Raw genomic sequence first — 15397 nt, forward strand, 5'->3', positions numbered from 1 at the left:
TGGTGGTAAGTCATGTTCTTGCTCCAGCAGGATGACAATGGGACCTTATCTTCATGATCTCTCTCCCCAAACACATAAACCATGTCTAATTGTAGAGAAAAATCAGAAAAAAAATCCAAAAGAGGATCATAATACAAAATACCATTCATATGTATGTGAAATAAATATCTTCAAAATAGAAGTTTGCCTTGAACCTGTCATGGTCATCAGAATCCAAGAAAGCCTGAGAAATGGTCAGTCAAGAGAAGTCTAGGAAATATGATGAGTAAACATTATATGCTAACCTGCATGAGATCCCAGAACTGGAAGGAACATTGGGTAAAAATGACAGAAATTTGAATATGGAATCTAATAGTAAGGTATTCGTGTTGATTCACTGATTGAAGCAACCTAGATGTGAGTTAAATGGCAATCTCTGTACTAACTTCATACATTTTTTAAAATCTAAAACTGAAAAAAGTGAACGAATAAGACAAAAGAGCATGTAAATTGGATTTTGTTCTGTATAAATTCCTTAAAATGTGTATCCACCTTCCCCTGTTCTCAGATTTCTTCAAAAACCTAAAGGACAGAGCAAAGGACAGTGTTTTTCCCTAATTCACAGAAATTGTGGTCATCAGGAAAAGTATAATAAATTAGCCCTGTTCTATCTTGTCTTCATGAATAGAGTTTAAGGAACTCAGTGCTAGGTTTACCTTTGTTGTTGATTAATTATGATCTTTAAAAGGTCATTTTACTTCACAAAATAGATAAAGGTTTTACCTCGTGGATGCTTATAAAATTTAATGAAATGATATAGTTAGATAATGTATAAAAATAGTTACTTTAGGGCTAGCATTCTAATATCAGAGCTTTTTAAAAAAATAATCAATTTCAAATGCTGGCCAGACAATTGGACTTTCTGGTCAACCAAGAGTCCTAGAGAGATTTTATTCCTTTGTTTGATTTTCTTCACACAGATGAGCATGCAGTTAAACTTGACTTAAATACCAGGACAAGCTGACACAAGTTGGTATAGAATTGCATAGACAGTCCACACCCTGGCTCCAGCTCTATTCTGAAAATCAGGGTACAGTGTGACCCAGATGTGCAAGTCTCTGCTTCATGAATCAGCCCCTCCATACACGGAAAACTTGGCCTTGCTGCTCCAAGGGGAGACAAGGGATTACTGGGGAGATGACATCAAGGCCACCACACGTATCGACTTGCTTTGCCCAGGATGTGCGGAGTTTTGCTTTGCTTGGAATCAGCCCCAGACTTTAGAATTAAACTAACCAGAGCTTGCTTTTCAACTATCCCCAAAATACACGCTTTCCCGAAGACTCCAGGCGCTGGCATTCCATTTGCTCAGGCTCCGCCTCTGTTCACGATCCCTAAGCCCTTGATCTCTTCAGGCAATGAGAGGTGGAGGGAAGTAATCAGAGGTTCAATTCAGCCACAGGTGCGTGTGCAGCACAAACCCACGTGTGATCAGAGTCACAAGATAGTAAGGACACTACAGGTTCTGAAGGAGATCTGACTGAAACCAAGCCAGAAACCAGGCAGGCAGTGCAGAGTTCAGTCATGACTTCTGGGCTGTGGCTGTTCTTGTGGGTTCTGCAATTGGTGCCCAATGTGAAGAGCACCTCACCCTGTAGGAGGCACAGGAGACAGGCAGGTTTTTAATTTCTTCCATGCAAACTTCTGGGTCATTTCCAAGTTCTTTTCAAAATGCCTTCATGGAGGCACCAGAAACTCAAGGTGATGACCAGAGACAACTCATGGTCACTACTGACGAGGTTTATGGAATATATTTCCATCAGACTCCGTGGCTTGACTTCTTACACCAAGCGACTTGAAAGTGACTAGATATCTGCACTAGTGTTCTCCTTCACACAGCCCCTGCTGCCTCTATCCCTGCAGCTTCTGTGCTCTACTCGTCTCCACGAGAGTGGAGAGTGACTCCTAGACTTCCTAATGCTTCTCTATTGACTGCGTAGCCATGCACACTATTTTTGCCTTAAAAGTTTAGACCACATACTATAGAAATGCTGATGCCAGGCGTGGAGGGAATAAACACGGGGGAAGCTATAAAAGCCTCATGAAATCCTTGCAGCAGTATCCCTGGTCAGAGGTTGTAGGATGACACCCTTTGGTTTTCAATTCTTGTTTGCCAAAGTGACAGTCATAATAAATCATAAAGAAAAATATTGACTGGGTTCCTTTTGTTAGTAATATTTATTTCTCAGGGACTTTTGGGTGAGTGCTACCAAATTCGGCGGGCATTTTCACAACAGAGGGCTCTTCTCCAGCAACATATGGTTGGGATAACTGCCTCCTTACCCAGAATCCTCCACATGCTAAGGAGTTATTCAATCAATATACTGAGAATCAGAGATACAGCTTCCAATTGTATTTTTGTTGCTTGACTCAGGAGCGTTACTCACTGGAATTTCACTGAGTAGGAGTGTGACTGTGTGGCTGTCATTTCGTTCTCGTCCCCTCACTTAGCAGTGTTGCTGGATACACCACCAGTGCAGGCCTTCGTGCTGTACACAGCCCACATCAGAAGCTCATCTGACAGGCTGTGGGCCATAAAGGAACCAGAAACCTTTATTACTTGATATCTAGAACCACTTACACCGAGAGTTAGTTTTTCTCCCTCCGGATAGCAGCTTCAGAAGTGAACTCAGAACAACATTGGGCTTATTGACTACGGAATCAGGAAAAGAACAGTTTTAAGTTGAGAAGCAGTTTGGGCACTGTGGAGTTACCTCCGTCCAGCAGCCCAAATATTTCTGTCACAATCTGCATGCCCTACGCTGGGGGATGCACCAAAAGCTTCCTAGTGCACAATCCTCCTTTTTCTGGATGCCATATGCACTTACACCTTGCGAATTCTGCATTTTTGTCCCCCACTGCAAGCTTTCACAACCTGTGGACTACGCCTGCCTGTCTTTTACCTTCTGTTTCCTGGTTTCCTGTGGAAAGGAGTATCCATGTATAGAATTTGTGAACTGCTGTGGATCTCAAGCAGGTAGGACCTAACATAGCTTTCCTTTTTCTTCTTGTTTTCTAATATTCTCGTATTTTAGTCTGTCCCATACACCCAATACCTATAATAGTATATGGGAATAACTCATCACATTTCAAATTTGTATTTATAACATCAGCTGAATGGTTTCATAAGCGTAGACAGCAGTAACATGGCATTATAAAATCATAAAGGACCATTATATAGGATGAACATTCCTTTGTTCTCTATCCTATATGTGTGAATGGGAGAGCTAATATAGAATGACATAATGGTAAGGATATCTGCACTTTATTCTATATAACAGAAAATGACAGGGTGTGACTGAACAAGCCTTCCTATGGACAGTCATTAAAGACTTGTGTTTTAATTCAGAAGACATTTATTTTGTTCTAATTACATTACTTACAAAACTTTGACAGAATATTAGACAAGTACCAGGAAAGAAAAAAAAACTATAATTAATGTTAATAAAATGTTAATTAATGCAGCCTATAAAACAGCTTACCTAAATTTTAAAAGGGTTTTATGATCAACAAATATTGCTGCAACAGCTGAAAATCCACATAAAAAAGAATGGCATTGGATCTGTATCACAACACATACAAAAACAACTCAAAGCAGATCATAGACCTAGATTCAGAAAAATCTTCATGACCTTGGATGAGGCAATGGTTTTAAGAGTGACCCAAGAGCACAACTGACAAAAGAAAAATTAGATAAAACAGACTTCATCAAAATTAAAAACTTGTTTCCTTCAATGGACACCATCAAGAAAGTGAAAAGACAACCCACAGAACGGAAGATATAATTATACACTTGATAAGGGACTTCTACAAAGGATAGGTACATAGCTCTTTTTAATGTTTACTTATTTTTATGTATTGGAAGGCAGAGAAACAGAAAGGGAAAGGGGGAGGAAAGAAGAGAGAGCATGAGCTCCCACCTGCTGGTTCACTCCCCAAATGCCCTCAACAGCCAGGGCTGGGTCAGGCCAAAGTCAGGAGCCAGGTGTTCCATCCAGGTCTCCTAAATGGATGGCAGAAACCCAAATACTTGGTCCATCATCCACTGCTTCCCAAGCACGTTAGCAGGAAGCTGCATTGAAAGCAGAGGAAGGCCTAGATCCCCGGCACTCAGATAGGATGTGGGACTCAAAAGAGGTAGCTTAACCTGTTACACCATAACACCTGCTCTATAAAGAGCTCTTCTAACTCAACAATAAAATGACAATTCAATTTAAAAAGGATCAACTTATTTTATTCCTAAGAAGATACACAAATGTCCAATAAGCACATAAAGAGATGAGCAACATCATTAGTCATTAGGGAATGCAAATCAACTACCAAAAACACCATTTCACTTCCAGCAGGATGGCTAATGAAAAGAAAGTAGCAAGTACTGGCGAAGATGTGGAGAAACTGGAACGCTCAGACTCTGCTGAGGGAGGCATAAATTGTGTAGCACTTGGAAAACAGTTTGGCAATTTCTCAAAAAGTTAAACATGAGAGTTACCATAAAGCAGCCATTCTACTCCTACTGGGCCACCTCAGAGTTACATGGTAAGAGAAATGGAAACATATGTCCATATAAATTCATAACAGACACTACCCAAAATGTGCATCAACTAATGACCAAATAACAAAATGCAGTATGTGTATATAACTGTATACTCTTCAATCATAAAATGGAATGAAGTATTGATATATGCTACAATGTGGATGAAAACATTATGCTTAGGAAAATACACACGGAAAGGCCACATACTATATGATTCATTGCTATGGAACATACAGATTGGGCAAATCTATGGAGACAGAAAGAAATTAGTGGTTGGTCAGGCCTGTGGATGAGGAGAATTGGGGTGTGACTGCTAATGAGTAGTGGGCTTCCTTCTGGAGTGATGGAAATATTCTGGAATTAGTGATTGGCAGTGGCTAAAGTAAATACGCTGAAAGCCAGAGAGGTGCACACTTTCAAATGGTGCATTTTATGGCATGTGTGGTAGGTATTTGGACTCTCCATGCTTTAAGGTAAAGAAACCATGGGTCCAAAAAGGTGAGGACTTTAGTAAGATTGAAGGGAAGTAGTATGGTGCATTGATTAGACCCATGGTTCTCAAAATCGCCCACAGGTCAGCATCATCAGTGGCATCTGCAAACTTGTTAGAGCTGTGCGTTCTCAGGTTACAGGGCATCCTCCTGTAAGTTAGAACCCCGGGGGCAGTACTCATCCCTGAGTTTTAACACACTCTGCAGGTGAAGCTGGGGCAGGCACAGGTTGGAGAGCCACTGGATTAGTTACAACTTCAAAAGCCCAGTTGTTCTTCTGCTCACTAGATCATCAACATCAGGCAGATTTCTTGACCTTTCTGGGGCTCAAAGTATTCATCTGGAAAAACGGGTCCTCAAGAGGTTATTATGAGGATTAAATGTTTGGACCCAAGCAATGTGCTTGGTAGAGGGCTGGTCACTTAATGGGGACACAGTGTCTGCCTTTATTATGCAACAGCCCTGAGCAGATCTGGGAAGAAAATGAAGGCCCCCTAACTCAGTAGACTGTCAGCGCCCTATGCAAGATTGAATTTCTAGCAGCCACATTAAAAAAGAAGAGTAACTAGTTTGTTTATTTATTTATTTATTTATTTGACAGGCAGAGTGGACAGTGAGAGAGAGAGAGACAGAGAGAAAGGTCTTCCTTTGCTGTTGGTTCACCCTCCAATGGCCACCAAGGCCAGCGCGCTGCGGCCGGCGTACCGCGCTGATCCGATGGCAGGAGCCAGGTGCTTCTCCTGGTCTCCCATGCTGGTGCAGGGCCCAAGCACTTGGGCCATCCTCCACTGCACTCCCTGGCCACAGCAGAGAGCTGGCCTGGAAGAGGGGCAACCGGGACAGAATCCGGTGCCCCGACCAGGACTAGAACCCGGTGTGCCGGTGCCGCAAGGCGGAGGATTAGCCTAGTGAGCCGCAGTGCCGGCCAAGTAACTAGTTTTAATAATGTATTTTATTTAACCCAATGCATGAAGGATATTATTTTAGCATGCAATGGATATTTTTTGAGACAGTGTACACTTTTTTATACTAAGCCACCAAAATCCTGTGTAATTTATATAGAGTACATCTCAATGTGCAATAGCCGCCTTTCAACTGCTCAGTAGGAACTGAAATGTGGCGAGTGGCTCTCCTATTAGAGAACCTAGTTTCAGCTCCAAGGCTGTGCACACTCAGGGATGTCGTCTCTGTCTAAGGACTTTCAAAGCAAAAAGTCAGATGGGAACGGGTCATGAGGCACCATTTCCTGAGCATGTCCAACCTGAACAAGGATGCTGAGTCATATCCAACCTGAAAAAGGATGCTGAGTCACCGCTGCTCTGCATCCTCAGCCACACATTGCTACAAGATGAAGAAGTGTTAACATCTATAGGGCCTGGAAACCGTGCTTAGCACTCATCAGGTGCTGAACACATGTTTTCTAATAAATGAATGAACATTAACAGGGTTTTCCAACTTAACCTTTAATTTTATAACCATCTTTTCCAATATCTGAAAACATCTCATAATCTCTTGATATTATCTGTATTTCTCACAAGTGGCTCCATTTTTGTCTTCTCAATTGACGGTTTCCTAGTAACCTTCAGATTTTTACCAAACCTTTGGTAAAGATTAGACTTCCTAGAACATGAACCCTTAACTGAATGCCAGATATGTAGGGGTTTATTTTCTTTGACAGAATGCAAATTTCATAGACACACAGATACCAAAGATCACAAGTTTAATTTTGTTTGGATTTTTTAATTGTTGGGCTAAGAAAAAATAGCAGTATTAAGAGTTCTAATTTTTATGATTCTTCCTGAATTCTCCATTGCAGAAGCTACAGGATGTATTTACACAGCAAGGACACACTGCTGGATCACGCCGAGGTTATTAAAACTTACCACCTGGGGCTGGTTATGTGACACAGCAGGTTAAGCTGCCCCATGCGATGCTGGCATCTCCTATTGGAGTGCCAGTTCAAGTCCTGGCTGCTCTGCTTCGGATCCAACTCCCTACTAACGTGCCTGGGAGGGCAATAGAGGGTGGCTCAAGTGACTGGGCCCCTGCCATCCATGTGGAGACCCAGATGGAGTTCTAAGCTCCTGGCTTCAGCCTGGCCCAGCCATTTGTAGAGTGAACTACCAGACAGAAGATATCTCTGTCTCTCCTTCTCTGTCACTCTGCCTTTCAAATAAATCAATCTTAAGAAAAAAAAATCTCACCACCTGAGCAATCTGAAGGGGCACCCAGAAATACCTCCTGATGTATGGGTGTGTGGCTGAGTGGTTTCCCACGGAGGCTGACACCTGCCATGAATTAACTTCTTCACTGAGCTCCTAGGATTCTTGCAGCAAGACGTTGTGGGGTAATTTAGGAACAACAACAACAAAAAAAATGAGGTCCTAGGAACAGCCCGAGAGGCCTCTCTGGTCTCCACCCTCACTCCCCTCCAGCCATACTGGCCTCCTTCCTGCCACTCAAACACACCAGGTTTGCTCCAACAGCCATGCTGTGCCTCACAGGCTCTCCTCTTCTGGAATGTTCTTCCCCCAATAATTTCCCCCTTTCACCCACTTCCAAGTTTTGCACAAATGCCTCTCCTCCCTGAGTCCTTCCCCTATCCTTTTCCCCTCTTAGCACCCAGCACCTCTTAAGATGGGGCCTACTCTGTGCATGAGTGTTCCTCCTGCTAGATTGTAAGCCTCCACGTCTGCTTCACTGATGGGCTCCATCCTAGAGCAGTGGCTGGCAGACGGTAGACACCTGAGCAAATGGAGTCATTTGCTCATAGACTGGGTTCTTTACTGTCTTCCTTTTCCCTCTTTCTTTTTAGCCTGCTCCAGTCTTGAGACTGACTGGGAGGTGGGAAGCGCATGTGAGAAACTGAATTCTCCCAAACCTGTTGGTTGGGCTTGCTTAGTGAAGTATCCTGCCTCTGGAATTTATTCCTCTGGGCAGGTTGCCAGAGCCCGAATTTGTTGTCTTTGGGATATGATGCAAGATTTGTTTTTTTTATTTTGGGGGGCGTGTTTCCATTTGGGTTGATTTATTGTTTTGTCTGGGCTTTTATTCCTGTGTTGGGTTTTATTTGTCTGGGTTGATCAAGCAATTTAGCAACTATTCTTCACAGAGCTGTGGACTAGTAGAAATCAGAGCTGGAAAAGACCTTGTGGTTGATCCACACCATCCCCTCCCCATTACGGCCTTGCTCTCTGCAATGCACGCTCCACAGCTTTATTCAACAAGGTTTTAAATGTCCTCAAAGATTCCTTTGGGTGCCCACGCAACTAACCTAATACTCCTGTCCATTAGCAAGAATTCCTGATGTTTTGTCTAAACTTTCCTGTTCAGATTTTCATTTTATTTCTCCTATTCACAGTCCAAGGCAGCAAGCCCCCTTCTCTTCTGCGATTTTCTACCTTTCAAAGAGATGTGGTCTTACATTTCTGCTCTATCTGTTCTTTAGCCAAACTATACATGTGTTCCTACCTTACACTTTCTTCATTCTCTTTGTTGAATTTTTATTTCAGTAATTTAATTCCTTCCAATGCTTCCCCTTGACTGGCAATATGTGTAGTTTCACTAGTCTCCCATGAAAGGACCCTAACACAAATCTTTTCCTTCTGAAACTTTAAGAAAAAGTATTGCAAATATATGCAATTTGCTGCCGTAGCCAACCTCAGGGGATTTATTTTATTCATCAGAACATTAAGTTCTGTGTGATACTGTTGACTTGACTTTAAAATTTTCATGGTAATTATGTAATATCAGAAATCTCACTCAAGCCCTCTGCATCTCTGTGCTTATACCTGCAAAAGGAGAGAACAACACCTGCTTCAGCCTCCTTTGCTGCAATCTCATGAAAAATAAATGTTCTTCCAGGGCTAGGAGATCTTTCAAGGATAAAAACAGCTCACTTCCCAGTTTTCCAAGAGAGGCACACAGGGTAAATTACTCACCATACTACAAGGTTTACCTGACAGTCTTTCTTTCTGGTTTTACTAATTTATGCTAACTCAACACATCTCGATCTGTAGTGAAAGGCAAATTTGAAAAATTCCCAGATGCCATGGACTGACTTTTATAAAATGCAAATGACAGAGTTGGAAGAAGTGAGTCAGAGGATTTAAGAGTTAAAATATCTGTCCATTCTTTCTGTGGCTGTCTTGGACAGACACCAACTAGCCTGTGGATTCTACCCTAGATAGCCTTGTGCTAGATAAACGTGTTTATTCAGATACTTTCTAAGATAAATCTTTCCCATGTAAAGATTCCCATTAGACTTCCTTTTAGTTTTCCCTTAGTCTCCTACTTCAATCCAAAATCAGTTTTAAAAAGTAGATAGCCAATAGCCATTCCCCCCAAAACACTTGATAACATACTTCTCATTTATACTCACTTTTTTCCAAGTGTGGCGATCTGAATTTATCTTACAAAATCAAATCTGAATGAAAAATCATTTAAGACAAGAAGAAAATGTTTCACGGAGTCTACACAGGCTCATGAGTTACAGAATGATCTCCTGGTCACAAAGATGCCAGGAGCTCCACTTCTCAAACCATCATTAGTCTCCTGCATCCAAGGTCGGGGCCAGGCAGGGGGAGAAACTCACTAATCCAAGGAAGGCAAAAAACACCCCAGCACCTATTCCACCCCACCTGGCCCTCTGCCATCAACCTGCACTTTTTGGATTTAAAACAGATTATATATCAGCAATAACTGAAGTAGTTATTACATAAGCTGGTTATAGGATGCCATGTGCTTTTAACTAGCATCTTTTATAGTTTGAGGAGAAGAAAAAATTTAAGTTTCAGCCCTCTTTTCTGAAATAGGCTTCTCTTATTTTTAGTGGGGTTTAATTACTTTGAGAGGGAATTAAATAAAAATATACTGAAATTTCATTTTTCCAGGGAATTAAAAAAATAAAGTTTATGGTAAAACATGAAATGTGGGGAAATATTAAATTCAGTAAACTGCACAAATGTAACACATAAGTTACACGTTAGGCTTTTTATGATCTAAAAGTCTATTCCAAGAAAAAGAAAAATTGAAATTTGAAGACTTAAGAGCTTGTTTGAAAAAATAGTAGAAATAAGTTCCAGCTGGTGTGAGAACATAGAGAAAGGCCCAGCTCTGAGTGGTGGTACAACAGGGTGGCACCAGGGTAAATAATAGCACAGAATGAGTGAGGTGCTGGTTGGGGAAAATTTTAAATGCAGAGCATTTTACACTGTTCTTTTAAGGGATTTTTTCCAAAAGTATGAAAACATATCTCTGTGCCCATGGCAGAGAAAATGCATCTTAACAATAGATCAGATGAAGTTTTTCTCTATGCCATTTTCCAAGGGCACGCTCATGGCCAGTGTGGATTAATCATTAATGAATTTAATAAAGTGAACAGATTATTAGCTCCTAAAGCTAGTTATTTTGTTTTATAAATGTTTCAATATGCCAGATGTTTCATAAAAATAATTTTTGATTATTTAACATGATTTATGAAGCTAGAATGCTCAACTTTTATTTCTGTGTTAAAATTTAAGTGTTAAAAACCGTTAACAGACAAACAGAATTTACAGTTCAGTTAGCAGTCACTGAATGTGAAAAGAGTTCTTAAAATGCTCCTCTTCAAAACCATTCTGGTTCCCATAGAAACCAATGTGAGATCCTGGAAAACAAGGTAAGTTCTAAAATAATCACCATTATAAATACCCATTATATAAATGTAAATACAGGCAATTGAAATGATTTAGATGATTTTGAAATTGCATATCATTTCCCAAACCATAATGATTCCTTCAGAATAGTTCTTGTCTGTCATATAAATACAGCATTTACAAAATTTTAAAAATTCTTATGATTTACTTGTGAGACCATAATCGCCTTTTCAAACAAGTCTTGGGCATGCAAATATCGATTTTTGAACATGTATTCTGGTGCAAGATGAGTCCTTTTTGGCTGGGTTTTTACTTTGTGGTAGAGTAAGTACTTCTCCTTATTAGCATTTGACATTTATAGGACTGTTTCTTTATTTGCTATTAATTGCTGCACACTGAGATCTAGATATTTCAGAGAGTTATTTTAAAATTATGATTTTCACATGTTAGTTGTCCAAGAATTTTTGTCATGAGAAAAGTGCCAAAAAGGCTTCCTCTACTGAGACTGTAATGCTTCCCAAAGTTCAGACTCAACCACTGGTATGGAGTACTCATTATATTAATGAAGATGTAAGTGTGAGACATTCAGATAGGAAAGAGCAGCTAAACTTCTCAAAGGAGTCAGAACACTTAGAGGAAAGGCTCCAATGGCGAGAGGCAAACATTTCTATTTAGTGTGGTTGCAAAAGGAGTCACAACAAGTCACACTCATCACACAGTATTGTTAACCTGGATCAATCTTCTTTTACTTTGATTTCATCCAAACACTTGCTTTTTAATGTGGCCTCCAGCCCAGCAACATCAGTGTCACCCAGAAGCTTGTTAAAAACAGAATCTCAGGCTTCACAAAGATTTGACTGCATCAGAATCTGATTTTTAACAAAATCAGAAGAGATTCACAAGCATATTAAGGTTTAGAAGTATACCCACCCCAAATATTCACTCCAGAAAAATTATGTAAGTTTTATTCCAAATGAACTGATGTAAACTCTCAGAACCCACCAGGGTAGAAACCATAACAGGGAAAGAAAGGACCACATCTGCATGTGGTATCTGCACAGTGTCTTGCCTAAGGCAGAATCTATAAGCATTGTTAAATAATTTTGGGGAAAGAGGATGAAAATGCTATTTTATTTCCAAACTGATGTTTTATGTTTTTAAAAGAAAATGGTTATACATTTTAACTGCCCCCTCCATAAACCAAACCGTTAAACATATTATACACAGATATCAACCTCATATGAATTAAAGGTTTAAATTTAAGGCCCGATACTAAAACTTCTAGAGGAAAAAGCTTCAATGACATTGGTCTAGGCAATAGTTTTTTGGATACGACTCCAAAAATACAGTCAACAAAAATAGACAATTGGGACTATACCAAACTCAGAAGCTCTAGCAAGGGAAATAATCAAAAGCATGAAAAGGAAGACTGTGGAATGGGAGAAAATATTTGTAAATCATGTATTTTGTAAGGGATCACCACCCAACATGTTAGGAGACTGGCACAGTTTTATCTATGGGGCGATCTACACCCTGATTTACATCCTAGGCTCTAGCCCCTGCCACCATTGCTGGAAGCCAGCTGGCCACGTGGCCCAACCACTGGTGTCAGCCCCACCCCCATCCTAACGGGATTCCCTGCTCCTGCTTCCCTGCCTGCCCTCGGGCAAAGTTTTAAAAGGGCCTGTTCCTGAACACGTGGCTCTCTCTTGGCTCCTCTCACTTGGCTTCTCTTCTCTCTTGCTCACTCTCTCTAGCCTCCTCTCCTCTCTCCTCTTTCTCTCTTACTCTCCTTCCCTCTTCGCTCCTTCCCTCTGGTCTGCTGGGTTTTCCCCAATAAACCCTCTCCCTTACTCCAGTGTTCGGTGTGCTTTGTGACAGCTAACAGAAATATATAACACAACATAAAAAAGGAACTCCTGCAACTCAATAGTAAAATACTCAAGAACCCCCATTAAAAAATGAACAGATGACTTTAATAGACATTTCGCCAAAGAAGACATCCAAATAGTCAACATATGTATGAAAACATTTTCAACATTACTAACCATCATGGAAATACAGTTCAAAGTCATGATGATACTTCACACTGGTCAGAATGATTGTTTTTTCAAAAAGATAACAAGTACAGATGAGGATGTTGAGATATTAGAACCCCTAAACACTGTTAGTAGAAGTGTAGAATGGCAAAGCCTCTGTGGAAATCAGTATGGAGGTCCTTCAAAAAATTAAAAATAGAACTACCACATGATCCACTTATCCGACATCTAGATATATATCCAAAGGAACTAAAATCAGAATTCAAAGAAGATACCTGCATGCCCATCCTTGTTTATTGAAGCACTATTCACAATACCCAAGATACAGAAACAACCCAAATGCCCATTGACTGATAAATGGATAAAGAAAATGTGGTGTGTGTATATATGAATATTATTCAGCCTTTATAAAAAGGAAGTCCTGCCATGTGTGATAACATGGAAGATTTTTTTAAAAAGGATATATATCTTTAGTTAGATGGTTACCTAATTGAAAGGCAGAGAGAGAGAGAGAGAGAGGCTTCTACCTGAAGCTCACTCCCTGAATGGCCACACAGCCAAGTCTTGGCCAAGCTGAAGCTAGAAGCCAGGAACTCCAACCTGGCCTCCCACATGGAAGGCAGGGGTGCAAGCACTTGGGTCATCCTCTCCTGCCTCCCCAGGGACTTCATCAGGAAGCTAGATTGGAAGTGGAACAGCTGCAGCTCCAATTGGCACTCCAAAGTGGGATGCAGGCAACACAAGTGGTAGCTTAACCCAGTGTGCCACATTGGCCCTGAAGACATCATTATAAGTGAAATTATCAGTCACAGGGCAACCACTGAGTGAGTCCACTGAGTCCACGTATATGAGGTTTCTAGAATAGTCCAACAGAAACAGAGAACAGAATGGTGGTCGTCAGGGGCTGTGGGTGTGGGAACTGGGAGTTGTTGTGCAGTAGGTATAAAGTTTCAGTTATAAAGGATGAACACATTGTAGAAATCTGCTGTAAACATGGGAGCTATTGTTAACAATACTGTGTTGTACACTGAAAAATTTGTTAAGAGGGCAGATCTCCCATTAAATCTGCTTACTAAAAACACCCTCCACACATTTATCACAGTAGATTCAGAGCTAGCTCCAAGTGTCCAGAATCTGCCTGCATACTTAGTGTCCACTTTTTTTTTTTTTTTAAGCTTTATTTATTTATTTGAAAGTCAGAGTTATACAGAGAGAGGAGAGGCAGAGAGAGAGAGGTCTTCCTTCTATCCGCTGTTTCACTCCCCAATTGGCCACAACGGCGGGAGCTGTGCTGATCCAAAGCCAGGAGTCAGGAACTTCTTCCAGGTCTCCCACGTGGGGGAAGAGACCCAAGGACTTGGGCCATCTTTTACTGCTTTCCCAGGTCATAGCAGAGAGCCGGATTAGAAGTGGAGCAGCAGGGACTCGAACTGGGGCCCATAAGGGATGATGGCAATGCAGGCAGCAGCTTTACCTGCTACGCCACAGCACCACTGTTCTAAAGACCCTCAAGATCTGCTTCAGGGAAAAGGGAGTAAGCTTTAAAGGTCCAAAAGAGATCAACAGAGAGCTATGGATTTCTGTGAAATAAGAGATTTCCTATATGGTTTGGTCTGTCCAATCTTTCAATATTCCCATTTTCTTCTACTAGAGCTTCACTTAGATTTATCACAATTATTTGGACTTTTGATAATGGTTTTGCTAGCTGCCTAAAAATGAGGACATAGTAGGGAAAGGAGGTTCCTGAAATGTGCAGCAGCCCAACTTTGTGGCTACAACCTCATCTACAACTTGCCTGTGAACACTCAGCGAGAAGCTACAGCAAATGGCTGTTCTGGTTAGAAAAGGCGGAGTTCTAGAGTCCTGAGCACAGCGAATGTTCAGGACTTCTTGTGACAAACACTGAGCTGCTGGAAACAACAGTCCACTTTTCTTCTAGCTTTGAGTTTGCACATTGCGAAAGGGCAGGGCTGGCACTATGTCCTCCTTTCTAATTCAAACTACATTACTCTGTGTCAGCTGCCAGGCACCCTGCTGAGTGTTTTATCTGCAGTAGCTCATTTAATTCTCCCAACAACCTAGTGAGGAAGGATATTTTTCTATTTTAACTTCAAAGACACAAAAGGAAAAAAAAAAAGGAAAAAAAAAGGCACAAAGGAGAATTAGAATTTCTTGGGATACAACCAGTTAACAGTAAAGACTGAGTCTGACCTTAGGAAAAGTGACTCTGGAGTCCAAGCTTTTTGTGCATGGATTTCAAAATTTTCTGCACCAAAATAAATTTATGCTGCTCGTCACGGGGCAGCAGGTCCGAGAGAGCTCCTCAGGGCCAGCCTGGGGAGCTCAGGAGCTGAGTGGGATGATGAGTGTCGGCGGCAAAGGAACCACACCAGACCTGGGAGATCAGCCGACACCCAGGGCGCAGCCGAGTTCTTGACTTTATTGGGAGGGGAAGAGCTTTTATAGACACAGAAAGGGGGCTGTCCAGGGCACAAGGGAACTGAGCCAACCAGCTGAAAGGTAAGGCAGGACACGAGCCGGGCACACCCTCAAGGGCCTATCACAGCCGAGGACACATACAGTCCACGAATACGGAAGTATCCTGTCAGGCTAGGTACCTCCCCCGGGGGCCATCTTAGATTGTTGGAAACGCTGAGT

The 15397-nt window shown here is 41.4% G+C and overlaps 1 long non-coding RNA gene across 3 annotated transcripts in view; it reads right to left on the reverse strand.

Annotated features, from left to right (window-relative positions):
- LOC103349505 (uncharacterized) overlaps positions 1 to 15397 on the reverse strand; it is a 35994-nt gene that overhangs the window by 18704 nt on the left and 1893 nt on the right. The gene's annotated exons all lie outside the window — the stretch shown is intronic.

The sequence above is a fragment of the Oryctolagus cuniculus genome, chromosome 16 (genome assembly GCF_964237555.1).
Source record: "Oryctolagus cuniculus chromosome 16, mOryCun1.1, whole genome shotgun sequence".
Taxonomy (NCBI): domain Eukaryota; kingdom Metazoa; phylum Chordata; class Mammalia; order Lagomorpha; family Leporidae; genus Oryctolagus; species Oryctolagus cuniculus.